This window comes from Solanum dulcamara, chromosome 11 (genome assembly GCF_947179165.1).
Source record: "Solanum dulcamara chromosome 11, daSolDulc1.2, whole genome shotgun sequence".
Lineage (NCBI taxonomy): Eukaryota > Viridiplantae > Streptophyta > Magnoliopsida > Solanales > Solanaceae > Solanum > Solanum dulcamara.
The window spans coordinates 25870103-25878976 of NC_077247.1; the positions used below are offsets into that span (position 1 = coordinate 25870103).

Below are 8874 nucleotides of genomic sequence, written 5' to 3' on the forward strand. Positions count from 1 at the left end.
GGTCACCTCTTTCTAATCCTATTTTTTTAACTAAATCATCTTTTTCGGAATTAGATTAATCCGATTGAATTTTGTCTTCTACTTCTACACTTATAATAGAATATATACTTTCATTATTAGAAATGTATTCATCTACGTTTAGTAATATTTCTTGAAAATCTTCTATTAATTGAGAATTTCTATACTTCCAAAAGTAAAATATTCTAATTTATTCTTATAATTTCTATCATTTTCATATATTTTAACATGTCTGTCTTTATTTAAATATAGTTTCTTAGCTGATGATTTACGTAAATAATATTTTCTACGATTATATGGATGCTGGTTATAAATAGATATTCTTTTATATCTTTTTGGTCTACATTGTTCTTTATCATAACTTTGTGTTGTATATATCATGGTATTGCAGAAATTCATCTCATTTTATTTTAATTATTTCTATATTTGTATATTTGTACATTTTTCTGTTTATACTTACATTACATGTTGTATTTTTTATCCAATAGACCATTTAGACATTGGATTCTGAACTACTCCTTCGCTTTTATAGCATCTATCTTCTATTTCTCTTCCTAAAACTCTGGATAATTTATTAAATAATTTCTTTCATAAATCTTCATAAAAGATATTTCCACTAATTGTACAATAGTAAAAATCGTCTTTTAAAAAATTCTTTATATAAAACCAATTTAAAATACTTAATTGTTCTAGCTTGATTAAGGCATTTCTTTGTAATATTATCAAACCACTTTATGAGTCTTTTCCTATAAGTAAACTGTATATTTTATTTGTGAAATTAAAAGAATTTGGTCCCAAACTTATTAAGGCTTGGAACTCCTGAGGAAAGTCTAATTTAAATGGTTCCCATACGGCTTCTGCAGATTCTCCTAGGAAAGTTTCCAAGTATTTATACATTGTCTCAGTATCTGTTTCAATATAGTTTTTTATATAATATGCTACTACTATTCCTTTCCACTAATGTTCTGAGTTGTTTCCTTCTTCTACTAACTTGTTGCATCTTATATAGACATATGATAAAGGAAAACAATTGAACTTTAAACTAAAAATGTGGCCGTCAAAACAATTGGCTGACAAAATAAGATAAGATTCTATATAATGCAAGTCGGGTACGCATTTGGTCCCCATCGTCACATACATTATTAGTTTATTTTCTTACTTTAACTGACACGAACAGACGCATGCTTATCAGTTTTTTCCTTATTTGAGGGTAGAGATAAACTAAGCACTCACATAACAAGTGTAGGCATACCCACACAACACACTTTATTTATTTACATAGTAGTTTGTAGTTTCTCATCCACGTTGCTCAACTTATCTTCACATCCTTTTACCATTCTTTTCATATTCATGCTTGCTACATTATTGTTCATTTATTTTTCTTTATCTCCTCATCTTTACATGGTTGTCTTTATCTTCTTATCCTCACATAATGCTAGAATAGTCCCATGTCTTCTCACATTACTTGAGTACTTATGTGTGTAGGTTATGTAAAGAAATGGAGTCAAAACTCATGCCAAAATCATCATCTTCATTTGGGTCTTGAGCATCTTGATAGTAGGGTCTCCGTAGTTATCTTCTTCTCCGGTGCTCAGGGACCTAGTTATATTAGATCTATCTGAACTTTCATTTAGAACTCTGTCTATATCCGAAACTAATTTGTCTAAACTTGGACTTGGACTGTCTTTATTGATTACATGTTGATCATGTTCTTTATTTTTAAAAAATTGTTCTAATGTCTGTTTGATTATATTTTCAATGTTTTCAAATTTTTTTCTTTTTGGAGAGTATATGTTTCTTTTTTAATATTTCTCCATGAGTAAAAGAACTGGGTAATCGTCTTCTTGATGAAGAACCATCATCTTCACATTTTGGAAAAGTGAAAGCCATCAACGAATTTGAAGTGTCTTTACCGGCTACTCTTTGAACCAGACTAACTGTATCTCTATCTGATAAAGTGGATTTCTTTGCATTCAATGAGGAATGCACACCCTTCTCATCCATTTTTTCTTGAGATGGAAAACTCAGTTTTGATGTTGTGTACCTGCATTGATCTTCTGAAGAGTAATTATTCTTTTAAGTGATTTGAGTTGTTCTACGAATTTAGCATTCTCTTTGAGAAAATGTAGAATTTTTATAGTGTGGCTTTCAGTTTTTTTATTCAGTCTTTTGAAAGCCACGGTCATAAAAGAGCAATGGCCATAAAAAATTATTTATTGGTGTCTTTTTGGATATTATATTGAGTGGTTTGATTTGGACTTTGTCTAAGACTCGAGAAATATAATAGTTTGAACCAAGAATACCTCTAGTGTAATCTAAAGCTTCATTAAAATCATTGAAAAATGGGTTTTTTACCCTATTTATGGAGTCTACTACTTCTATCACTGATTGAAAACCACCATTAGTCTTTCTATGTATGACTACATAGTATTTAAATTTATTTTCTCTATTTTTTTCTGTAAAATATTGACATAATGCATTACATACCGCTATGAAATATTAATTGTCTTGTTTATTATATGCCATTCATAAATTATCTACTAAGCATCTTTGAAGTCTATCTATAGTACATTCTGGTATTACACAAAAAGATGAGTTAGAATGAGGATATGAAATTAAATTATGTTTCCCAACATTTATTCGTTCCATCATAGCTACTGATGTCTGTGGTCTAAATTTTATATTACCTAATAGTGTCTGGGCATATGAGTCTGCTGCTAAGGCTACTCCCTTGCCTTTGTCTGTTTGACCTGTTGGTCTCATGTCTGTTGGTTTCATGCTGAAATTGATATTGGTTAGTTTTTATCTTTAATCTACTTAATTGATTTGCTAAATCATTCTCTTTACCTTTTACATATTTAAATATAATATTATTATATATAGATAACCGACTAGAACTGGGTATCTGTAGCTAGAAAGCTTGAACAAAAGTAAGCAGGACCATGAAATGGAATCGGGAATATGTAGCTAGAAAGCTCGAACACAGGTAAACTAGACCATGGACTGGAACCGGGTACCTGTAGCTAAGGAGCCAATCACAAGTAAGTTGGACCACACATTCTAACTGGGTATCTGTAGCTAAGAAACCGAATTAGAATCAATGTTCAACCTTGCATCACGGGGAGTACCCCCAAACCAAGTCCTATCAATATATCATTCTAGCCTGAACCAAATATAACCTAAATCACCGAGAAAACTTCCAAAAGTCAAGAGTCGAGCGACACGAGACCGATAGGAGAATAAGGCATTATAGAGGTAAGGTCACAGGCTGTGTTACTGCCTAGCTAAGGCTCAGACTATCAGACTAAAGTGTACTATATAAGTCTACAGGGAACTAACTGTCCAAAGCGACATCGGAAAAGCTCTAAGGCCCAACGACCTCAAAATTGCACAAGTCTAAGGCAACACTAGTCTTGGCTTAGACTAAGCTAAAACATGCTTCCAACCATATAACCATAGGCACAGTATTCACCACAAGGCATGGGTGATCAAAAATAATAGGAGTCATGCTTACACTGTCTAATAATTACCCAAAATAAGGACTACGACATAGATTTTAGGAAATTAGCATACTCGACACCCAAACCGGAGTTTTTCCCTACCGAGAAGCCTTTGAATGTTGTGATGCTATCAATAATAGAATCACAATGTTAATATATTTCTTATGACACCATAATCATCGAATTCGGAAATGGGCTAATTTTGAAGTCAAAATTTGGGAATTGTGGGACCCATTAAGTAAGTCACAGAATTGACTACGAGAATAAGCTCTAGCTACTAGTCCTAGGTCATGTTCCAAGAAGGAACATAATTCACACCCCAAAACAACCCTAACACTAAATATTCTTTCACGATCAACCTCAAGATTAAAGAACTTAGAAACGCTGGAAAATGGAAAAATTACCTCAAGCGAAAACTCAACTCCTAAACCTGCACACAACACCGGATTCTCCCAAGAATTGAAGAAGAACTCACCCTTTGAAGTTTAATTAAAAATCAGAAAATAAAGACAAAGAAATGAACCTCAGGGCATGTATATCACCCTATGAAAAGAAGGCATGTATATCACCCTCACTTATCACTCCTGGCCCACCATGGAGCTCGGTGTTACCACACCAACATATATGGAATCATACCATTATATATGACATCGTTTCATATCTTACAAGTACATTACAATGTTTTCATTTGTTTGCTTCTCTATTATATCCGGTCCTTTAGTGAGGGACTCGGTGAAGGGAGTAGTGTACATCTATATTATACTGTTACCCTCTCATACCATCATATCTTATCATATCGTATCCGTCCTATTAGGGGTCTCGATGTTATAATCATATCATCATATACCGTACCTGGCCCACTAGGGGACTCAGTGTCATAATCATCACATACCATACCCAGCCCTATATGGGACTCGATGTCATTATCATATACTGTGCCCGACGCTTTATGGGACTCGGTGTCATTATCAAATACCGTACCCGACCCTTTATGGGACTCGCTGTCATTATCATATACCATACCCAACCCTTGATGGGACTCGGTGTCATTATCAACCACACATAGGTGGATCATTATCTGAAACTTAATAAGGTAGTCATACAGACTATCATTTGTGGATTAGGATAATAATCATCTCAAGTGCCCTTTGAGTGCCACTAGGGCTACATTAAGTGAAGTCTCAAGAGTTGTATACACATTTTAAGGTAATGCCAACCGGATTAAGTAAATCAGGGACATCTGTCATCATAGAGTCCCTAGTAATGGGAGCTTATATCCCCACTACTAATCGACATATAGACGGTTTACGGAAGGTAGCTCAACTACTATGAGAGTTTTCCCGCCAACGAGTGAATCAGAGACATATAGCATATTTTGAACTTGGGAATAGGAGCTTTAGTATCAAGAAGTTAATAAGAGTTATAGTTCCTATTTCCTGTGTGTCCAATTACTATCTTACTTATAGAAGGTTCAAGGGTGATTGCTCGGCTACCTTAAGAGCTTTAACATTTAGAAGTGAATAGAAAGTTTGCATCATGAATCATACTTAGGGCTCATGAATAGAATTACCCCAAGCTTCATACACATATCATTTGTCGCTTATACCTAAGACATGCCAAAAGAGAAGAAGGAATAGCCTTACATACCTCTTGTCGACTGCTTTTAGCCCGGCTTGTCTCGTTGTCCTTTGAACCTATTTAAAATGAAGGTAAGACTAACATTAATAAATTTCGACCTTCCATATCCTCAACTATAATCAAACATCCCTAGGAATCATTTCCTTATGCCTTTCTCAAGTAGTTTATTAATCGGTTAAGGAGTTAACGGAAATCAGGCAGCATCTCCCTTATAACCTGCCCTATCCTAACTTCCAATTACATCCTCAATAAGAGAATCCAACAAAAAACAACATTCAGCAGCATGTACACAAGTAATTTACTTCAATATTATGCCACACAAACTCCAAACAACTCGCTTAAAACTACGATACCAAAATAGGGTTTTTAGTTGTTAATTCATAAAATCTTTAATCGTACGAAGCGGTGGACCATGTGGCTGAAACCAGAAGCACCTACATGTCTTTTGGAATACTTTTAATCGCTTCAACACATCACCACACACCATAAGCCGCACACCACAAGCACAACACCTCACTTCGACTACAATTCAACTATAGCGACTCCAATTTTAGATTGTTTCCAACGCCAAGCATTTTTGTGGGATTTTCATATTTCCAGACACCTACATGACTTTTAATACACTTCATAACAACATTATAAACTCCAAATTTAAAGTAAATACCTTACCTTACGTTAAACTCGTCAAACTTGCCAAAACTATCAAAATGTGAATTCTGGACAGCCTACCGTCTTATATTGTCGCTTAGTATCGAAGGGGTAATTGAGGAAAACAGGATTTTTGGCCTCAAGTAAAGTTATATACATATGTATTAAGGTTGCATACAATTTTGAATCACCCCTACAGCAATGTTGTACAAAAAGATATGCCCAAAATACCAACAGAAGTCCGTGTAGGATTTCCAAAACAAAATCTGGGCAGCACCTCCCCCATACTTCATCACCCTTTTTAGAGCAGAGAAAAGCAAAACTAGGTTTTAGAGGCTAAATGTATTATCCCTATGAAATATCTTTCCGAAAAATCTTGAATCACTTCAAACGAATCCTTACACAAGGAGTTATACTCGTATTACAAATAGCAGTACCATTCAAATATGGGTCTGTTAACAAGAACAAAGACCTCCTCTTTTCCCTAACGATAAATTTTATGTTGTTAATCACCATTATATCACCATAGGATACCTTAAATAATTAATTCACGGAATGAAATTTGGCCTTACCTTACTTTGGAGGGAACCCGTAGCTCTCTTCTCTCTTCTTCTAGGTTTTTCTCTCAACTTATCTTTTAATTTCTAAGTGTATGTTGCTGAAAAATGAAAGGCTATTCATCAATATACATATATATAGTCCATTAGGAGGTGAGACGTGGCATCCCCCAGGGGTGACACATGGCAGCCCCCTAGGGCCCCACCTCACGCCATGTAGCCAATCATACGTGAGTCACCTACTTAGCCCAAGTAGGTTTGTCACCTACTTTCTTCATTTCCGAGGGTTCGTAATCTCATCTCACTTCAAGAGCCTATGTATTCCTTGCTACTTAAGCTCGATATGTACTCAAGTATCTTAGTTATGTAATACATCCAAGTTGGTAGCTTACTCAAGTGAGTAGAGTCTCACAACTTGTTATTTTGGACCCCAACTTTTTTACAAATCCTTATAGCCCTATTTCCAACCTTCATTCTTATGGGGCGTCATGTTCTCCCTTCCTTAGAGTTATTTCATCACATTATAGACAATCTAGGTCACAGGACAACTTTTAAGAAGCTTAAGAAGACGTTCCGAAGCACAAAAGTATGGGGTATAACATCCTCCCCCTTTTAGAACATTCGTCCTCGAATGTTAACTAGGCACATAAGGTCTTACGAGTGCTTCTAGATTTCTCTATACTAGTTGTCATTTATATGCCTCTTACTAACCCATATAATCAATTTAAGAGATACGGATACTTCTTTTCCATATCTTCTCCGGCTTTCCAGGTTATTTCTTCTTTATTCTTATCTCATCACTAGACTCTGACGGAAGCCACATCCTTATTTCGCAACCTTCTAATATGCCGATCCAAGATGGCGATAGGTTGCTCCTCGTAGGACAATTTCCCTATTATGTGGACCTTATTCACAAAGAACATTCTGGAAGGGTCTCTTATACATTTGCAGAGTATTGATCTGTTAAACTGAATGTATCATTTCAGATCAGATGATAGGTCTAACTCATAGGTAACTTGCCTACTTTACGAATGATCTGATAAGGGCCAAGTTTATTTTTCTTGTCGATCTCCATTACACCTTTCACTGGCGACCCATGTGCCTATAGGACCTTAACAATAACTGACTTTAAATAATTAATCTCCCTTAACAGAGGCATTTACTGTTTCCCACTTATTTACCCATATAGTAAAGATAAATTCATAAATGATAGACATACAATGGTTCCCTCACAGAACCCATACCTAAGCTATATATATGTCAGAATATGACGCCCGATCCAACATCACAATCATAGTTCACAATGAATAATTCACATACTTGCACAATCAAGAAATGGGTTCATTGAATGTAGTTGTTCATAATTATCCATTTCATTGGTTCATTCTATATTTCCTTTCATTTACAACACTTTATCAGGCCTTCTTCAGTAAAGGCATCACCATACCAAGATTCACCTAAGTTCCCAATTCCTTTTAATTCAATTTGTAATGCTCTAGGCGTGTCCTACTGCATTTTTACTCGGATTTTCTTTCTAATTCTCTTACCACGCATCATATTGCACCATTTACATGAATATGTGTAGGAGATTAAAGTAGCCTGGAAGATGCCTTAGCATTGTCATACTAGTCTTTAGGTGAACCCGTATCATTTCTTACTTCCTTTAGTTGATGTTAGGCTTCACTATAGCTTTTGTCTTAAATACTGATTATACTTTAAGGGTTTTGCCTCAACCCATCATACACTTTTCTTTAATGTATTTGAACTATGGAAATCACCTTGCTATTATTGACTTATCATTATCTTTATCAAGTAATCACTTGATCTCGCTCTTAGCTTACCAATATTCGTAGATTGCATCAGTTGTTTTGAAAAGCTACATCCCTTATCTCAAAGGGTCTTATCATCTTTCACGGTGGAGTCACGTATCCACAATACTTCATTATACCAACAATGTCATGCAAGGCCAACGTATACATATATCCATATCATCTTATATCACAGCCGTACAGGGCTTTCCAGAGGGTCACCCATCCTAGTACTACTCTCTCCCAAGCACGCTTAACTTCAGAGTTCTGATGGGATTCGGTGCGTTAGTTCTGGTATGATCACATCCTTCCCCATGGGGCGCATAGCTACCAATGAAGATGATGACCCAGCAGCTAATCTGGTAGGCCAAGCTTTAGACACTTTCTCACTGGGCTTTACTTATTTTCCTAATGATCCTTGTTATATTCACATTATATCCTATTCGTATTCCACCCCATAGTATAACACTTCTTAAATTTGTTCACGATCCTTACCATGGGTTTCTTACCCTTCTTAATTAGTCTTATCCTTAATATCTCCCAAGTTATCCTATTAATACTTCATACTGTTCCTCTTTTTAATTCTAGCTTGTCACAGTTTATCTTTGTGTATCAATTCCGTCGGTGCCTTAATATATCATTTTATCCAGAACTACCATCCTTCTCTAAATCATCTCCCTAGGGTCATAAGTCTTTTCCAACTTT

General features: G+C 35.4%; 1 pseudogene; it reads right to left on the bottom strand.

Annotated features, from left to right (window-relative positions):
• Window positions 1–8359: 8359 nt before the first annotated feature.
• LOC129875322 (5S ribosomal RNA) lies at window positions 8360–8477 on the bottom strand (annotated as a pseudogene).
• Window positions 8478–8874: the final 397 nt, after the last annotated feature.